Raw genomic sequence first — 19567 nt, 5'->3', positions numbered from 1 at the left:
GTCAAAGGATATGAACAGGCAGTTTTCAGAGGAAGAAATTAAAGATATCTATAGGCATATGAAAAAATGGTCTAAATCACTACTGATTAGAGAAATGCAAATCAAAAGAACTCTCCTGTTAGATTGGCTAAAAGGACAAAACAAGAAAATGATAAATGCTGGAGAAGTTGTGAGAAAATTGGAACACTGTTTCATTGTTGGTGGACTTGTGAACTGATCCAGCCATTCTGGAGAACAATTTGGAACTATGATTAAAGGGCTATAAAAATGTGCATATCCTTTGTCCCAGCAATACCACTTCTAGGGCTGTATCCCAAAGAGATCACACAAGTGGGAAAGGGACTGGTATGTGCAAAAATATTTATAGCAGCTCTTTTTGTGGTAGCAAAGAATTGGAAATGAAGGGGGTGCCCTTCAATTGGGGAATGACTAAACAAGTTGTGGTATATGAATGTAATGGAATACTATTGTGCTATAAGAAATGGGGAAGATAAGGACTTCATAACAACCTGGAAAGACCTACATGATCTGATGCTGAGTGAGCAAAGCAGAACCAGGACAACATTGTACACAACCACAAACATATTGCTTCTGTGATGACTAACTTTGATAGACTTGGTTCTTCTCAGCAATACAAGGTTGAAAGACAGCTCCAAAGGACTCATGATGGAAAGAGCTATCTACATCCAGAGAAAGAATTACAGAGTCTGAATGCAGATTGAGGCAAACTTTTTGCTCTCTCTTTTTCTCTTCTTTTTTGGTTTTGTTTCTTTTTTCTTATGATTCATTCCATTGGTTATAATTCTTCTTTACAACTTGATTATTATGTAAATAGGTTTAATGTGAAAGTATATGTAGAACATATATCAGATTCCATGCCATCTTGGGGGGCAGGAGGGAGGGGAAAGAAGGGGAGAAAATTTGGAACTCAAAAACTTGTGTAAACTAAAAATAAAAATTTTGTTTAATTAAAAAAAAGAAAAAAAGAGTAAGGTTTTATTCTCTAGTATAAATTAAATAATGCTTGTTGCAACCTAGCTTTATTGGGCTGATTATTCATGAGGAAAGAAGGTGGCCAGAAAGAATGGTTTAGCTATTTCAAAGAGTACTAGGGCAATAAAGTTCACCTAGCCCAACTTCTCACTTTACATGTGCTTCATTTTTCTCGTCTGTATTCATCCACAATCAGAGCTTAGAATTAGACTTAGAATTATGTGTAAATTATAATTTAACAAGGTTGTTTAGCTGGTTTTCTCCTTGGTTTTTAGAACAAGGATCATAGTCCTAGAGGTAGAAGGGACCTCAGAGGTCATCATGAGAAGATTAGAAGAGAAAAATAAGGAGAGTGGGGAAGAGATGAAGCTGACGTACTGGGAAGTGACTATCCAGCACAGTCCTTGTTAACAGTCTGTGTTCAGCCATTCAACCCAGAGGCAGGCAGCCCTAAATCCTTAGAGGCTAACAGCTAAATATAACCTTGAGTCATCATGGAAAGGTTAAATTATGCTCCATATATTCTGTTTAAGAAGCCAATGAAGTGTGTAATACATTTTAGAAATATTTCACTTTTTAAAAAAATTAGGTAAAAATTAAAGGCTATAACTCAATTAAATTTAACAAAAAAAAAATTATGTCCCTGCTACGTGTAATGCATTGTACAAAGTGGTGGAGTAAGCTTCAGTAACCTGGAAAATTCATTTACCTGGAACATTTTTCCATTCCCTCCCCCCCTCCCCAGGATGCTGAATAAATGAGGTGTCATTGTAATTGGGAAAAAGAGGAAGCATAGTTCAGACATGAGGCCTTTCAGGGCCTTGAACGGATTCTATGATTTAAGACTATTGGTATTCCATGACTGCTGACTACCAAGGTTCCATAACCTCTGACCCCTCTACCCCCAAAAGAATAGTAGAGAACTCCAAAGGTTGTGGGGTCACAGGAGTCAGAGCTGGAAGAGAACTGAGAATGCATCATATTTTCAGGGATATAGCTGTCACTGACCTTGTGTCACTACCAAGCCTTTAGTGTATTCTTTGCCTAATACCTTAAGCAGCTTACAGCACAGTCCAAAGAACAAGATTTTCCCCAGGGAAATACACGACACGAGGGAGCATAAACCTGTCCCTGTGTGACTATACAAGGAAAGCCTCCCAGGTAACTATACCCCTCCTCCCAAATTACACTACTTTACCATTACTGCTTTACCATCTTTTGGCTCTCTTGCTCTCTCTCTGACCAATATGTGCAGCTCTGGACTATGTAGCAGTCCAAAGGCCTGAGCTCTCTCTGCTTTTATTTGCTACCTTTGGTCAGATGAGATGGCAAAAGTCTAGCATCCTTATTAGGTCCTAAGCAACAGTCAATGCCTTCCTGCCTCACCCATCAATAGCTCTGCTTCCTCAGTTGTGATCATAAAGCCCTGCTTGGAAAATAACAGGTAACATGGCATTGGAAGCCAGCTTATCCAGCAAGGAGAATCTTCATGAGGAAGAGGAGATGAAAATTGAAGGGTTGATGTTAGAGTTGGATGTAAAACTCACCTTCAGCTCCCAAAATGGAGGAAGTATAAGAAAGGGCAAATGAGGAGCTCAGTGTCCAGAGTAGCCCAACAGGAAGTGGCTTCAGACCTATAAGTACACACAGACAAAAAAATGCATTTCAATTTACATGGGAAGACAAAATGTGGGTATTCATCTTTTTTTCCCCCAAAACAATTATATTTCAAATTCACTATCAGCTTATTTTTCCTTCATTGTTATGATTACAATGATTAGATTTCAATAGTTTTTAATAGTCCTTTACCTCTAATATTAATCTAAAAATTTTATATAGTACCAAGGGAAAAGATCTCATCTGAAGCTCAATCACTACCAACTATAAACTACTTTAAAATATTTTGAAAATAAAGTAAATGTTTATTTTATAATAAAAATATATTTAACAATATTTTATATTTTAAAATAAACTAAAATCTTATTTTATGATAAAATAAATATATTTAATTATATTTCATATTTTAAAATAAACTAAATTTTTATCTATAAATATTTATGACTATTTGTAACTTTATAACTATTTGAGCTGGGAGGTACATGGCATAGTAGCCAAAGCCAGCCTCAGAATCAGGATGTCCTGGGTTCAGGTCTTATCTCTGACAAATATTGACTCTGGAGGAGACCTTTGACCTCTCAGAGTACCAGGCAACTCTCTAAGATAATACATTACAGAACAGTTGATGATGTCCTAGAGGCAGTTTCTTCACTGAAAGTTCCCAATATCACTGAAATTAAGTCCAGAGCAAGAAAAGCCCCAAACAATAGCCATAGAATGCATTCATAAAGGAGAGTAGAAGGAATAAGGCTGTAAAGGTAGGTTGGAAGTTGATGGTGTAGCACTTAAATACACAAGTACAGGACTTAAATACATAAGAGGTTGATTGTGTCGGACTTAGATATATAAGAAAGCATAGAAAGTTTTTAAGTAGAAAATTCACACCTCCCAAACCTACCAACCCATAAACATTTTCGCCAGAACAAACCTATTACAGTCTTTAAAAGCTTCAGTTACACTGCCAATTCAACTCAATTTAATAAACATTAAGCTGTAATGAATGGTGAGTCTCCCGATTAGAACATAAGCTCTTTCAGAGAGGAGGCTATCTCCCTTTTCTCTTGGTACCCCCAGCACTTATAATTGTGTTTGATACTTAGTGAGTACTTAATAGGTGATTTTTATTCATTGATTTATTGATTCATTCATTCATTCACTCACTCACCTATCACATGGAACTACTGTGCTAGTCAGTGAGGGAAATATGAATATGGAAATGAACACAGTCCCTGCCCTTAAGGAGCTTACAATCTAATGCAAGAATAAGAGAACTACATAAATTACTCAAATACAAAAGAGTAAGACAAGTGCATAAATGATTCATAAGCAAAATACTATGAGAGTTCAAAGGAGAGACCAATCACAAACACTCAAACCACTTCCAATTGTGACCCAGTTGTTCAACACAACCACTTTAACAACCACTTCAACTTCAAGACTGCCAGGTCCTAAGGAGTCATAAACCCAATGCCTTTTCTTACTGACTGCAATAATTTGGGCCCAGAGATGAAGAGGAGGAATATGTATGAAGGTTGATTCTAGGTCTAAACGTGCATGGACACAGAGAAACATGGGAAGACTTATATGGATTGATACAAAGTGAAATAAGCAGAACCAAGAAAAATATTCACAATGACTATAACAAATGAAAAAAACCCAAAATGTTTGAACCTGAATGTTTCAACATACACTATGTACTATGTGTGACGCATTATATAAAATCTAATATGTTATATAAAACATAATGCCCAAGCTTGGCCTCAAAGAGGAAATATGAGAAAGTAGCTCCTCCCCCACTTCTTTGAAGTTATGGGGAGCCTATAGGTTTAGAACACTGTTTTCAACGTCAGACTTTTTCCTCTTTTTTCTTCTTTCATTATAGTGGAAAAGAGAGGAATACAAATACACTGGGAAATACAAATGATGGAAAAGCAGAAGATCTCAGAAAATTATATTTTTTAAAAATGCAAGGACAGCCCTAGTAGTGGGCTAAGTCTGAAAGGAGTGTCAGTTTTCCAATTTTAAATTTTGTTAAGCATTATACTGGAATTAAAAGAGAACAGGCTGAACTCTCCCCTCCAGTGGGGAAGGGACTGTCTTGCTTACCACTGCAGACATATCCTTTTACATTTTCTCTCAAAGGCAATGACCTTGGCACCAATTTCTATAGCAGCAATAGCTTTAATGATACTACCTTGGTGCTTTTTAAACTTCTGCCTAATTTTATTAGAGGCAGGGCTGGTTATTTATTCACCTTTGGCAAGAAGGCAATTTTTATGGTGTCAAAAGAGCTTTTAACTGGCCAGAGAAATTAAGCTAGTATCTACCTGTTCCAGGTCTAAAAGCAATCAGGGTGACTATAGGGTAATTTATATTAAATATTCATCTGACCTTCTGTTGCCTAACCTGCCTCTCCCTTCTTTTCTGTCACAGATTTACTTTCCATGGGACCCGAGAATATGCTTGTTGCAAGGTAAGCCTTGTGCTCTCTTAGGTTACGGCTTACTAGAGTGCAGTAGCAGAAGAATAAGGATAGCCAACAAAGCCAGAAAGGTAGCATTGGTCAATTAAATTAGGGCCAATGAAACTTCTTAGGGGCCTAATGGTTTTAGACAGCCACCTTCAAACTACTGCAACTAATACTAACTCATCTAACTTTTAAATTTCAGTATTAAGGGGGAATCTCCCTTTAGTGACATTCTCATTAACAGCTTAGCCAACTATAACTCTTAACTTTATGTTTAAGAGACAAGATCAAAGGTCAGAAGCATAATTAACCTTGGGGTTTATTGCTGAGCAGCAGCTGCAACTACACTTGCTTCATCTAACCTGCTGATTACCTTTTAACGGCCAGGAAACATTAGAAATGACATGATTTGAACTGCATCAAGACTTGGCCTTCCCATAGCAAAGAACTGGAAACAAAGAAGATGCCCATAAACTGGGGAATGGCTACAAAAATTGTGGTAAGGGAACAGAATGGAATGGTATTGATCCATGAGAAAGGATTAATAAGATTACAACAGGGAAGCATGGGAAAGTATATGAACTAATGTAATGCAAAGTAACCAGAAGTTAGAAAATAATATATGCCACAACTAAAAAAATGGAAAGCACACAAAAAACAGAAAATGAACACTGTGTAATTATAACAAACAAGCTGGTCCTTAAAGAAGAAACAGGAAAATTCACTTCTTTGCAGAGATGTAGATGTGGATGGGGAAACTATGATATGTCACATCTATTATCAGATTTGGTTGATGGGTTGGGAGTACAGAACTATTCCCCTCCCACCCTGGCTTTTTCTTTTTTCTTCTGTGTTATAAGGGATGGTTCTCCAAATGAAGGTGTGAAAACAAAAGCTGGAAATAAAAATTTTTAATGCAAATTTTATTTAAAAAAACTATACTGGGCACTCTTGTAAACTTCCACTATTTACTACAGAAATATTCATGAAATAGAAAAGGGACAGTTGTCACTGAATGTTGCTACTGAATGTTAGTTTGTTTTTTTAGGGTCAGAAATACTATTAATGTATTAAGCTAAAACAGAATTATCATTAGGATTTGACAATATATGGGAGGGAGGGTGTATTAGAGCCTTCTGTTACAATGCAATACAACTAACATGTTATAAGCAAGAGAGTTATTCATCCTTCAGAAGAAAAAAAATTCTAATATAATGAAGATGAATGAAAAGGACTAGAAACAAAATGTCTCAAACAGCATTCTTAATTACAAGACCAGTTGTCCCTGGTTTTTCTGAATATAATTCCTCCTTAATAATAATGATAATAATAATATTAATGATGAATTTAATGTACATGTCACTTTGAGATTTTTTTTAAAAGCATAGGATGCTTCCATATCTGTTTTTCAGAATGTAAGAAAGTAAACAAAGTAAAAAATAACCAGTTTTCAGAAGAGTACTTCAGGGTTGCATGATAAATTGGACACAATATTCTAGCAAAACCATTCCCACACATAACTTGCCTCTGTGGATTCAACAATAATAATGTCTGTATCTAAACACTAACAGCTTCCCTGTGACTCAATTACATGATTTCTAACATATTGATTCTCCCCAAATTAGATGTCCTATACAGCCAAATGTTTTTGTTGATGGCACTACTTTGACAAGGGCCTTTGAACTCTTGTTCACTACCCTCCTATACATGGTATGGTAGCAACATAAAGCCAATCTATGCCAAACAGGAACGAATTACAGTCATAGAGTTTTCTAGTTATGAGATAAGGTGAAGAATTGAAATCCGTGGAAAATGCCCTAAACTAGAAGAAATTTCTGCACCACCCAACCTTTTACCAAGGTAGCAAAATTGATGAATATGGTTCACCTCCCTTTCTCCAAAGCAGATCCTTCCATAAAACAAAACAACCAGAGTGCAGGTGGCAAGAAAAGGAATGAGCAGGAGGTAGCGATCTAGGTAATAGACAAATGGGATTAATGTCCCTTGAATAACACAGAACTGGCCTGGCTTGTTTACTTATATTTATCTTCTGAGTGCTTAGGACAGTGCCCGGCACACAGTGGGTGCTTAATAAATGCTTTGTCTGTCAGTCTCTCTGTCTTTTTGTGTCTGTCTTTGCCTCTCTTTCTCTCCCTCTTCCCCTGTCACACTATCCTTTATGTCACCTCAAGATTTTTCCAATATACTGTAGTAAGGAGAGTTTCAGACCTCAATAATAGGTCAATATACAAAGATTGAATATAAAAATACGTGTTTGAACAATTCAGATGGAGGCAAAGCCATACTACAAGAAGGAAAAATATAAAATTTTCTAGATAATGAAAGCTTTCCAAATCCAAGCCTATTGTGACAGAATTTCCTTTGGTATTCTAAGTGACCTGTAATTTCATGAATATGGGTATTTTCTCCACTGATGTGAATTGCAACCTTGCCTGACAAACCTTCTTATCCTGGGCTGCTTGGGTGTTTTTTTTTTGGCTGTTGTTTGTTTTGGTGGAGGGGTGGGGGGATAGGTCACACACACTAATTTCAACCAATATTCATCATAATAAGATTTTCCTAAAAGTAACTTGGGTAATCTCCCTGTAATGGGATCAGACCTCTTCCACACAATTTTTTAAAATGTAAAATTTTATATATTTAATCAATCTGTAGTAGCTTCCCTCTATCATCTCTAGAACAGGCTATAACATTATAATATTATAATATAGTACTGTTCTTAGGGAATGCATTACAAATACTGCTACAATATGTAATCACTCTATACCCATCTACATGGGCGCTTTCCAAATTTCTAAATTTAAACTCAGTCTGCAATTGAAGGGAAAATCTCTAAGTTTAATCCAGGCCCCAAATGAAAAGTAAACATAGACAGGCAGCTTCCCTCACAGAGTGAATCTGGGGAGGGAGCAGAGCCTTCTGCCGGTTCTAGTAACACCAAAAAAGCTTGGGAGGAGCTTTCGCTCAAGCAGCTTGGTGGTTATTATTTAGTGCTTCCCGCGTATGTACAAGGTGCCACAAATACAGAGAGCTGTTTGAAAACAAATCCCACAGTCTGTGCTCAAAGGAACTTGTGATCAAGAGAACTCTGAAATGAAGAATACAAGCTGGGATAGTCAAGATTACAGGCTGAGCCTTATAATGATGGATTTTGGGTAATGCTTATCTGCGTTGGATGTGTTTTCTTTTCAAAGGAATACAGGTGAAGATTTAATTCAATCATGAATTAAGAAAACTCCAAAATAAGAGTGCAAACTGGGTAGACAAGATTACAGGCTGGCCCTTTTTCATGAGTTTTATGTCTGTGCCTGGTGTTGGGTGTGTTTCTTTTCTTTTAAAAGGAATAAAGGTGAAGATTTAGTTCAATCATGAATTACATAAAAGAAGGGATAATGCACAAAAATCATCAACATTCCTATATAGTACAAACAAAGACCTGGAAAATGATAATAAAAGAAATGTCATTAAAAATAACTATAAAATGCATAAAATATTTCAGAATTAATCTGCCAGAATATTCTTAATATTTATGTATATACAACTATGAAATAGTCTGCATAAAAATTAAGGAAGACATAACTGTGGAGATAGTTTAGCACTTGTGAACATGTGGGTGGTGCCAATTTAATAAAAATGACAATATTGCCAAAATTAATTGAGAGACTTAGTACTACATAAATCAAATTACCAAGAAAATATGCTTTAGAATCAGACGAAATGATGACAAATTTCATTTGGAGGAGCAAAAGGTCTAGAATTGCATTGTAAAGAGGGGGGACATGTAGAAGTGAAGGGAGTGTAGCATTACCAGACATAAAACATAAAGCTGTAATCAACAAAACTATTTGTTACTGATTAAAACATAGGAAAAAACCTTCATAGAACAGATTACATAAGAAGGAACCAAAAGAAATCAAAAGTAATAGATCAGTATTGAAAACCCCCCACAATAAACTACTGGGGAAAGGTTTCCCCTTTTGACCACCCCCCCAAACAAACAAAATTAAAACCAAAAAACAACTTCTAGTAAAGGGGAAAAGCAGTTTGTAAGAAATTAGAGCTAGATCAGGCTTTTACATCATATTACACAAGAAGCTTGAAATGGATGTCACCTAAATACAAAATGCCATTTCATTAAAAAAAATTAGATAGTGGAAAGAAGTAATGTTCACCACCATGGATGGGAGGGAAGACTCTTGACCAAATTAAGTTAAGATAATAAATCTGAATAAGGGGATCTTAGATTTCTTCTAGCCCAACCCCCTTCTTACAGGCAACACAAAATAATTCCAATTACATAAAATTAAAATTATTTTGCCTAAACAAAGTCAGTGTAGATAGAAGAAGAGAAACTGTCAAGTGGGAAAAAAAACCTTTGGATCAACTATTAATGACAGAAGTCTAATATCCAGTGTATAAAGCACCTGACACAAATAAAGCTAAGAGTCATTCCCCCATGAATGTAGATAAAAGAACATAAGCAGTTTTCAAAAGAAAAATTACAAATTATTAAGGATTATATGAAATCATACTGTATCACTAATAAGATTTCAAATTAAAATCATGAAGTTCTTTTTTTTTTCATCCTGCAGATTGTCAAAGATGACAAAAAATGGAAATAGTCAATGTTGGAGGGGCTGTGGGAAGCCAGGCATATTAATATATTGTTGGTGGAGCTGTGAATTTGTCCAGTTGTTCTGGGTAAGAATTTAAAATTATATAAGAAAAATGACTAGGGTATTTATATCCTTTGACCCAATGATCCATTAATGTGCATATACCCCAAGGAAGTCAAGGACAGGAATAAAGTTTTAATATATGCCAAATAATTATTGCAGGATTTTTTTTGCTGTAGAAAGGAACTGGAAGCAAAATGAATACTCGTTTATTAAGGATTGACTGAACAAATTGTGGTATTTATTGGCATATTATTATTCATGAAGAATGTAAGGAATTCAGAGAAACATGGGAAGATTTGTATGAACTAAGGCATATGCATAAAAAGTGTGGTATCAATAAATCATAATGTTCTAAAACATATTTTAGAAAGTGAATGAGAAAGAGCTGAGAATAGGTAAAATATAAAGGAGGGCTCAGGATTACTTGTCAACACAGATATTTATACTATTTCTTAATTCATCTCCATGACCTTACTAATAGCTCAAGAACACAGTCAGACTTAGGCTAGCCACTTGATTTTCTGAAGCACCTGGGGCAAAGCAGAGAGTACTCAGGATTTTTTGGTATCTGGAAGACTTATATTTGAATCCTGAGTATTAGCTTTGTAACCCTGGGCAAGCCATATAAACTCTCTGAGTCTCAGTTTCCTTAATTGTAAAATGAGGATAATAGCATCTACCTCAAGGGGGTGTTGAAAAGATCAAACAAGATATAGGTAAAGTGCTTTGCACTTTTGAAATGTCAATTATTATTATTCTAAAGAATTACGGACCATAGATACATCATTCAGGATAATCAGTGCTAGTCCAAAAGTATTATCTAATGCTTCAACCAAAATAATCTCTCTCCAGAGCTGTCCGAGTAGCTGGGATGTCATTCCTTCTAACCCAGGTAGATCAAGAGAATGAAAAGAGTCTGCTAATCTATCCGATGTTTCATCAGAACGGACTAGTCTGATTAGATAACCAATGTCTGGGATACAGAGAGAAACCAGGGTGGGGGGGTGGGGAAGAGGAGCAGAATGAGAACAAAATATAAACTACACAACAGTTCATGTTCTCAAAGCAAGGAGGAGAATGCAAAAATAAATATTACATGGTCCTTTTCATTTTTGAAATACATGACTGAGATTCTTTACAGGTAGAGAAAAGTTTTGCCACATTTTTATTCTCTTTGAGGGCAAAAAGTCCATCTCCTTGTTTCTCTGCAATTACTCCTTGTGGATCTAAAAAAGGAAAACACCCAAGAACCCACTTCACAGGCTTAGGAATTAATGGAAAATCAATACATCTTGACCCCATTATCATACATCATGGTTACTTCACAAACCAAGGCTAATCTCTCTGCTGATACAAGTTTTTATCTAACCCTGAAGTTGAATTTGTCAAATAAAACCATTTGTACTTTTTCACCAAATATTTTGTCCCACTCTTTTGATTAATAATATGAAACAGTGAGAAAAATTATGTCCTGCCTATGCCACCAATCAGATTCCACCTAGGAGGCATTAAAGAGCTAAGCTAATATCATTTGATAACATCGTTTGATTGAAAATTCCACAACCAATTCATTTTATTGATAGTTTTGGTCAATAGAGGCAGGTGTGGTAAAAGAACCAGTCTCAGAATCAGAAACATCTGGGGTCAAGTCCTGCTTTGACACTCACTGGCTTTGCTACCCTGGCCAAATCTCTTAATCTCTTCAGTGCTCCTGGCTACTCTGTAGGATTACAAATTGCACAATAGATGCACATCTACATTGGTTGAAAGAGTTATCTTATTGGGAGTTCCCTATACCAATGAAATAATAGGTCAGATGTTTTTGAAAAAAAGGAATATCATCATGGTATGTCATCAAAAGGGCAATAGGTGGCAAAGCAGATTGAACACCGGGTCTGGAGTCAGGAAGACCTGAGTTCAAATCTGGCTTACCTTAGAGTCAGGAAGACCTGAGTTTGAATCACAGACGTACTAGGTGTTTGACCTTTAACACATTTGCCTCAGTTTCCTCATCTATAAAATGAGCTGAAGAGGGAAATGACAAACTATTCCAGTAAATTGCCAAGAAAACCCCAAATGGGGTCATGAAGAGTTAGACCCGACTAAAAAATGACTAAAAACAACAAATGTCATCAAAGGCATTTCACACAATACACTGTTCTACATCCCACCATAAAAACAGTAATCTCCCAAGAACATAACCAATTTGAGAAAAACCTCAAAACTTTAAAATGATTTGGTGAATACCACTGGCAATTAATTTAATATGAAAAAGGAGTATTTTAAAAATGATGTTAGTGTTAAAAACATTTTCTAAACCGATGAAATAATGTGTCCACATAAGATCGAGAATATTTAATCTGATTATTCCCTTTCTGTCTTTTTTAACATTGCAAAAGAGTTTCTGAAGGGGAAAAAAGCATTTTTATTTGTTTGTTTACACTTTTGTTCCTTCAAAAGCTCCTTTTTTATGTAAAATTCTGTCTTGACTACTGGGTAAGAAGTGTGAAATGTCCTAGAAAATAGGGACAATCAAAGATTTGGGGGCACAGAAATAATACGTATATTGTGTGAAAGAGGAAGAGGGATAGAGATGGAATCTTGATGACGTATGTACCATTTGCTGTGGTGACAGAGTAAAGGGAATATAAGCCATTTAGATTTTGACTCAAGGACCTCGTAATTATCTCCCTTCTCATTTGCATTCTCCCACTCTACTTTTATTTTTCTTTAAAATATATTTTATTAGTATCTTTTGTTTTTACGTTACCTACGTTTCCTAGAATATCTTTCTCCTACTCTCCTTCCCAGAAAGCCATCTCTTAAAATAAATAACAAAACGGGGGAAAATTCAGCAAAACTGGCCAACATATTGAAATAATCTGATATTAAATACAATGTTCCACCCATAGTCCCTCAACTCTGAAAAAAGCAGGGAGAGGAGTCTTCTCATACCTATTCTGTGGGGCTAAGCTTGGGCATTATAATTTCTCAGCACTTAGTTTCAATCGTTTATGGTTCTTTCCATTTCCATTGCTGTAGCCATTGTGTATATGGTTTTCCTGGTTTTGCTTATTTAGCTTTACATCAGTTCATATAAATCTTCCCATGCTTCTCTACATTCATCATAGTCATCATTACTTATAGTACGGTAATATTTTACTACTTTCATGGGCCACAATTTGTTTAGCAATTCCCCAATCAATGCAGCCCTACTTTTCTAAAATCAGTTATTAGGGGCAGCTAGGTGGTACAGTAGATAGAGCACCAGCCCCAGAGTCAGAGGGACCTGAGTTCAGATCTGACCTTAGGTACTTGACACTTACTAGCTGTATGATCCTGGGCAAGTCACTTAACTACATTGCCTTGTCAAAAAAAAATCAGTGATTGACATATCCCATGCAGCAATGTGTGTTATGCTGGAATTTAAAATAATTCTGTCTCCAACAATTTTTTTTTAGCCTTCCCTAATGTTTTATTTTTTTATTTATTTAGTGAGTTTTCAGCATTGATTTTCACAAGAGTTTGAACTACAAATTTTCTCCCCATTTCTACCCTCCCTCCCCACTCCAAGATGGCATATAGTCTGATTGCCCTGTTCCCTAGTCAGCCCTCCCTTTTGTCACCCCACTCCCCTTCCATCCCCTTTACCCTTCCTTTTTTGTAGGGCAAGATAAATTTCTATGCCCCATTGCCTGTATATCTTATTTTCTAGTTGCATGCAAAAAACTTTTTTTTGTTTGTTTTTGAACATCTGTTTTTAAAACTTTGAGTTCCAAATTCTCTCCCCTCTTCCTTTCCCACCCACCCTCCCTAAGAAGTCAAGCAATTCAACATAGGCCACATGCGTATCATTATGTATAACCCTTCCACAATACTCATGTTGTGAAAGACTCACTATGTTTTGCTCCTTCCTAACCTATCCCCCTTTATTGAATTTTCTCCCTTGGCCCTGTCCCCTTTCGAAAGTGTTTGTTTTTGACTACCTCCACCCCCATCTGCCCTCCCTTCTATCATCCCCCCCTTTTTTATCTTCTTCCTCCTTTTTTCTTGTGGGGTAAGATACCCAAATGAGTATGTATGGTATTCCCTCCTCAGGTCAAATTTGTCAACTTTAGTAAGTCCCTTGCAATTTCTTTTTCTTGATTACCTTTTCATGCTTCTCTTGATTCTTGTGTTTGAAAGTCAAATTTTCTATTCAGCTCTGGTCTTTTCACTGAGAAAGCTTGAAAGTCTTCTATTTTATTAAAAATCCATATTTTGCCTTGGAGCATGATACTCAGTTTTGGTGGGTAGGTGAGTCTTGGTTTTAATCCTAGCTCCATTGACCTCCAGAATATCATATTCCAAGCCCTTCGATCTCTTAATGTAGAAGCTGCTAGATCTTAGATTATTCTGATTGTGTTTCCACAATACTCAAATTGTTTCTTTCTGGCTGCTTGCAGTATTTTCTCCTTGATCTGGGAGCTCTGGAATTTGGCGACAATATTCCTAGGAAATTTCTTTTTGGGATCTATTTGAGGAGGCGATTGGTGGATTCTTTCAATTTCTATTTTACCCTGTGGGTCTAGAATATCAGGGCAGTTCTCCTTGATAATTTCTTGAAAGATGATATCTAGGCTCTTTTTTTGATCCTGGCTTTCAGGTAGTCCAATAATTTTTAAATTATCTCTCCTGGATCTATTTTCCAGGTCAGTGGTTTTTCCAAGGAGATATTTCACATTGTCTTCCATTTTTTCATTCCTTTGGTTCTGTTTTATAATATCTTGATTTCTCATAAAGTCACTAGCTTCCACTTGCTCCAATCTAATTTTTAAGGTAGTATTTTCTTCAGTGGTCTTTTGGACCTCCTTTTCCATTTGGCTAATTCTGCCTTTCAAGGCATTCTTCTCCTCATTGACTTTTTGGAGCTCTTTCACCATTTGAGTTAGTCTATTTTTTAAGGTGTTGTTTTCTTCAGTATATTTTTCAGTACTTTCTTTGGGTCTGCTTTAGCCAGTCATTGACTTGTTTTTCATGGTTTTCTTGCATCCTTCTCATTTCTCTTCCCAATTTTTCCTCTACTTCTCTAACTTGCTTTTCCAAATTCTTTTTGAGCTCTTCCATGGCCTGAGATTAGTTCATGTTTTTCTTGGAGGCTTTTGTTGTAGGCTCTTTGACTTTGTTGACTTCTTCTGGCTGTATGTTTTGGTCTTCTTTGTCACCAAAGAAAGATTCCAAAGTCTGAGGCTGAATCTGCGTGCGTTTTCACTGCCTGGCCATATTCTCAGCCAACTTACTTGACCCTTGAGTTTTTCAGTGGGGTATGACTGCTTGTAGCGTTAAGAGAACTATGTTCCAAGCCTGGGGGGATGTGCCAGCTCTGCCACACCAGCACTCCTCCTTCCCCAAGAACCCCCAACCCGGACTGGACTTAGATCTTCAGCAGGCTCTCCACTCCTGCTCTGATCTGCCACTTAATTCCTCCCACCAGGTGGGCCTGGGGCTGGAAGCAACTGCAGCTCTAGTTCTGTAGCTGCCCCACCTTCTCTGCCCCTGGGTCGGTGGCCGAACCCGAACTCCTTCTTACACTCTGTCCCCAGCAGCTTTTCCCACTAACCTTCTCTGTTGTCTTTGGTGTTTGTGGGTTGAGAAGTCTGGTAACTGCTGCAGCTCACTGATTCAGGGCGCTAGGGCATGCTCCTCCTGGCTCCTGGTCTGGTTGGTCCGCGCTGTCCACACTGGGCTCTGCTCTGCTCCACTCCCAGCTCCGTGCAGGATAGACCTCACCCAGAGACCATCCAGGCTGTCCTGGGCTGGAGCCCTGCTTCCCTCTGCTGTTTTCTGGGTTCTGCAGTTCTAGAATTGGTTCAGAGCCATTTTTTATAGGTTTTTGGAGGGGCTCGGCGGGGAGCTCATGCTAGTCACTGCTTTCCAGCTGCCATCTTGGCTCCGCCCCCCCTCCACCAATTTTTTAGTCCATTTTGGCAATATGTGGGAGTGAGAGAGTTACATGGTTGCTATGTATTCATATTCCAAATCACTGGTTACTGAGTAATCCCACCCATACTAGACTGTCCTCTCCCTTACCAACAAATATTCCAGGAATCCATGTATCGCTTACTTTCTACCTGACTAAAATCTAATACTCAAATAAGGCAAAACTAACATATGGTCCTCCAGGACCTTAGAGTCTGGGCCAAAGAAGGGGATCCAGTTCAGGCACTCTTTCTGATGTAACTAGCCTGGTGAACTTAGAAAAGTCCTCACTGTCCTCGAGATATGTAAGCACTGGATATGGCACATTGGAAACCACGTCATAACTTACCAATCGACAGCAGCAGAGAAAATACACAGCCAAATTCAACAAATGATTCGGAAGTCACTATTTAAGTCTCTATAACTAAATAAATTCTTTACATTTTTAAGAATTTCCTGTTTATGAAGGCATGCTCATGTGGGTATGTTCTATAGCTGTACACTGTGGACGGCATTTGAATCTAACCAAACAATATGTATTGAACTGAGCAAAGATTGTTTTAGTTGCTCTGGGAAAGCAAGACACAGAGCCCCAGTTTTTGCCCTCTAGGAGTTTGCAATTCAGTGGGGGAAGCTAGGACAAAGCAAATTATAAAAGCGGAGGACAGGAAAAAGCCAAGCCAAAAAAACACAGGAACTCATAAATTAGCTTATAATTAGATGCTACTTAACTAATTACAGTACAGCTGCATATAAGAATTAAGAGAGTTGCTGGAAAAACCGCTGTATTTTCTGTAGCATTAAAAACAGCACAAGGTAATTTGGAACTAGGCCCAAAAAGCTGCTTACCAAACCTTGCATACCCTTTGATCCAGTGATATTGCTACTAGACCTTTAGACTCACCATCGGATCAAAGGAACAAGAAGAAAAGTATGCCTATGTATAAAAATATTTATAGCACCTATTTTTATGGTGGAAAAGAACTGGAAACTAATGGGGTGCCCGTCAGTTATTAGATGGCTAAACAAATTATGGGTATGTGAATGTAATGGGATACAATGCATTGTTCTGTAAGAAATTATAAAAAGGATGGTTTCAGTAAAATCATAAGTATAAACCAAGGCAGAATGAAGGGAGCAGACCTAGGAGAAAATTTGATGAAATAACAACACTGTAAAAATTAAAAAAAAAACTTTTAAAGACTTTAAATCTCTGATCAATACAACAATCAACCATGATTCCAGAGGACTGTTGAGGAAGCTTACTATCCACCTCCTGAAGAGAAGTGATGGATGCAGGGTGTGGAATATATTTGGGGGCACAGCCAATGCAGATATTTGTTTTGTTAGATTAGTCATACTTATTATAAGAATTGTTTTTTTCTTTTCTTTTTCCTTTCTTTTCCAATGGGAAGGGATAGATTAAAGGGAGACAAAAATCAACTTTTATTCACTTTTAAAAAAATTTAATTCAAAAAACAGCACAAGGCAATACTGAGTAACGTCTGCAATTCTTAGAGCAAGTTTCTTAAAATAGATTTTTAGAGCAAATTCACATTCAAGATGAAGTGTCTAAAGAAGCTTTTTTAAAAAAATTCATTTCAATATCTCTATTTGATCATGTAATCAACCCATGAGAAATTTCTCTATTACTGAAATGCCCATTTTTCTCTCTCTGCTGCAATCACCAAAAAACCCCAGTGGAATTGTGTATTGCTTCACAAAGTAAAGTACCTTGAACAAAATAGCATGAATGAGTTCATACCTTTCAAAATCAGAGCTATCTTGAACCCAAGCCTTTAGTGGCAGTGTTGTACCCTGACCTAATCATTCAGATTGACCGTGTTACTCAAGCTGGCCTCTTATGCACACTCATCCAAAGAGGAACACAATAAAGCTGCATTATGTTCTGTTGAGCAGAATAAGCTTTACCACTCATGGTGCAAATAGCCACTAAAAGGCCTTTTAGAAAAAAAAAAGAATATTAAACAACTTTGGATCATTGTGATTACAAAAAGGTTATTGGCATTTCCTGTAACATAAAAAGAAAATAAGCCTTCAGGCTCATGGCATTCAAAAATAAACAACTAAAGGAAACTGTAACTTCTCTCCCGCAAACATTTCAGCTCTCAAAGCCCAGACCATCTTTGGGAGAAGCTAATTCCTATTTACAAAGATTGCTTCTTCCTTGCTCTTCTCAAATTAGATCTGGCTATTAGTGCCGCTGTCTGTATGATTTCTCCTGAGGATGCTCTGTGTTTTACAAACAACTACAAGGCTTACAACAATTCCTAACCCTGTTTCTCTGAAAGTTGGCATTATCTTATTATATGAAAGATTATTTCTTAGCAAAGAAATAAGTTTGTAACATAAGGTCTAGGCTGAGAAGATGTGAAGCACTCAGCAAAGAAACAATGATAGGGAGGGGATGATGGGAAAGTAATACTGTATATTAAAAAGATAAAGCATAGTGTTGTATAATTTCTTAGAGTCTCTTGATCAGGACTGAAAATAAGCTGGACAGAATATATTAATGAACATTGAACATATTGATAGTACTTATTTTTTTTTAAATTTTTGTTCATTTTGAACAAAAAGACAAAAAAATTCCATGTATACAGCACAAAATAAAAGGAAGATTCAATATAAAATGACGCATTTCCATTTCACACCGTTTACTTAAAAAAAACTATGTAGTAAATAGTATACATCATTTTCAAAGCTACCCTGCTTTTCTGTGCTTCCTTTTAAGTTTTCTTTTGTTCTGTGGTGTGCCCTTTTTATTTTTTTCTCTCTCCCTCCTTCCCCATCCTGCACTACAGAAGGCTACCATTAGACACAAAAAACACAAAAATGTATGTGTGTGTGTGTGTGTGTGTGTGTGTGTGTGTGGGGACAGAATCTTCCTTCATAGGTCCTTCGCGGTTGATTTGAATATTTATACTACTCAGAATGACGATCATTGAAAGTGGTTCTCAGAACCGTATTGCTATTACTGTGTACAACGTTCTCTCGGTTCCGCTCATTTCACTCTTCATGATTTCATGAAAGTGTTTCCATGTTTTTCTAAAATCAACCCAGCTCATCATTTCTTATAGCACAATAGTATTCCCTCACAATCATGTACCACAACTTGTTTAGCCACTCTCCAACTGATGGGCATTCCCTCAGTTTCCTGTTCTTTGCCACCACAAAGAGAGTAAGTGTGGTAGTACTTAATTCAAAACTTCAAGAATCTATGACTTTGTGACTTTGTCATTGTGTGTTTTCCTTCCATAGAAGCAGATCTACAATTTACTGATGGTCTTCAACATCTTCCATAAGGTGTCAATGTAGGACTTTTCAGTGGAAGACTAATAAAGTGACATTTATACACGCATTAAAGTTTGAAATGCCCTTCACCTGTGTTACTTTGTATGCATAATAGTAGACATAAGACCCAATGGAACCTAAAGCACCCTTTCCCACTAAAGGGCCTAACTCTGGACTCAGGCAATCCTGGATCTTTGGAGGCCAGTTCCCTCCAGCCCTGAATTAGGTCTACCTGAACCCAGAGTTCAGCCCTTTAGTGGGAAAGATTGCTTTAGGTTCCATTGACCTACAGGTCTTTACACATCATAAATGGCCTGGTCTCTCAGAGGCTTCCCTTCTGTCCCCTGAGGCCTGCTCTGGCCTGTGCCAGCGAGGCCCACGATGGACTGTGCTCTCCTCTCAGACTAGTGCAACAGACCTCCCCTGTTGACCTTCCAGGTGGTCTTGGGCTGGAAATTTGTTTCACTTTGTCATTTTATGGGTTCTGCTGCTCTAGAATTTATTTAGAGAATTTCTACAG

The 19567-nt window shown here is 37.1% G+C and overlaps 1 long non-coding RNA gene across 1 annotated transcript in view; it reads right to left on the bottom strand.

Annotated features, from left to right (window-relative positions):
* The window catches only part of LOC118830823, a 124432-nt gene that overhangs the window by 59114 nt on the left and 45751 nt on the right, over positions 1–19567 (bottom strand). The window contains exon 2 of the long non-coding RNA XR_005009108.1: positions 2541–2627. This is a non-coding gene — a long non-coding RNA (uncharacterized LOC118830823). The remainder of the gene's footprint in view (positions 1–2540; positions 2628–19567) is intronic.

Source organism: Trichosurus vulpecula, chromosome 9, assembly GCF_011100635.1.
Source record: "Trichosurus vulpecula isolate mTriVul1 chromosome 9, mTriVul1.pri, whole genome shotgun sequence".
NCBI lineage: Eukaryota > Metazoa > Chordata > Mammalia > Diprotodontia > Phalangeridae > Trichosurus > Trichosurus vulpecula.
Note: the sequence above shows the minus strand (reverse complement) of the source record. Positions and strands in the feature narration are given on the sequence as shown.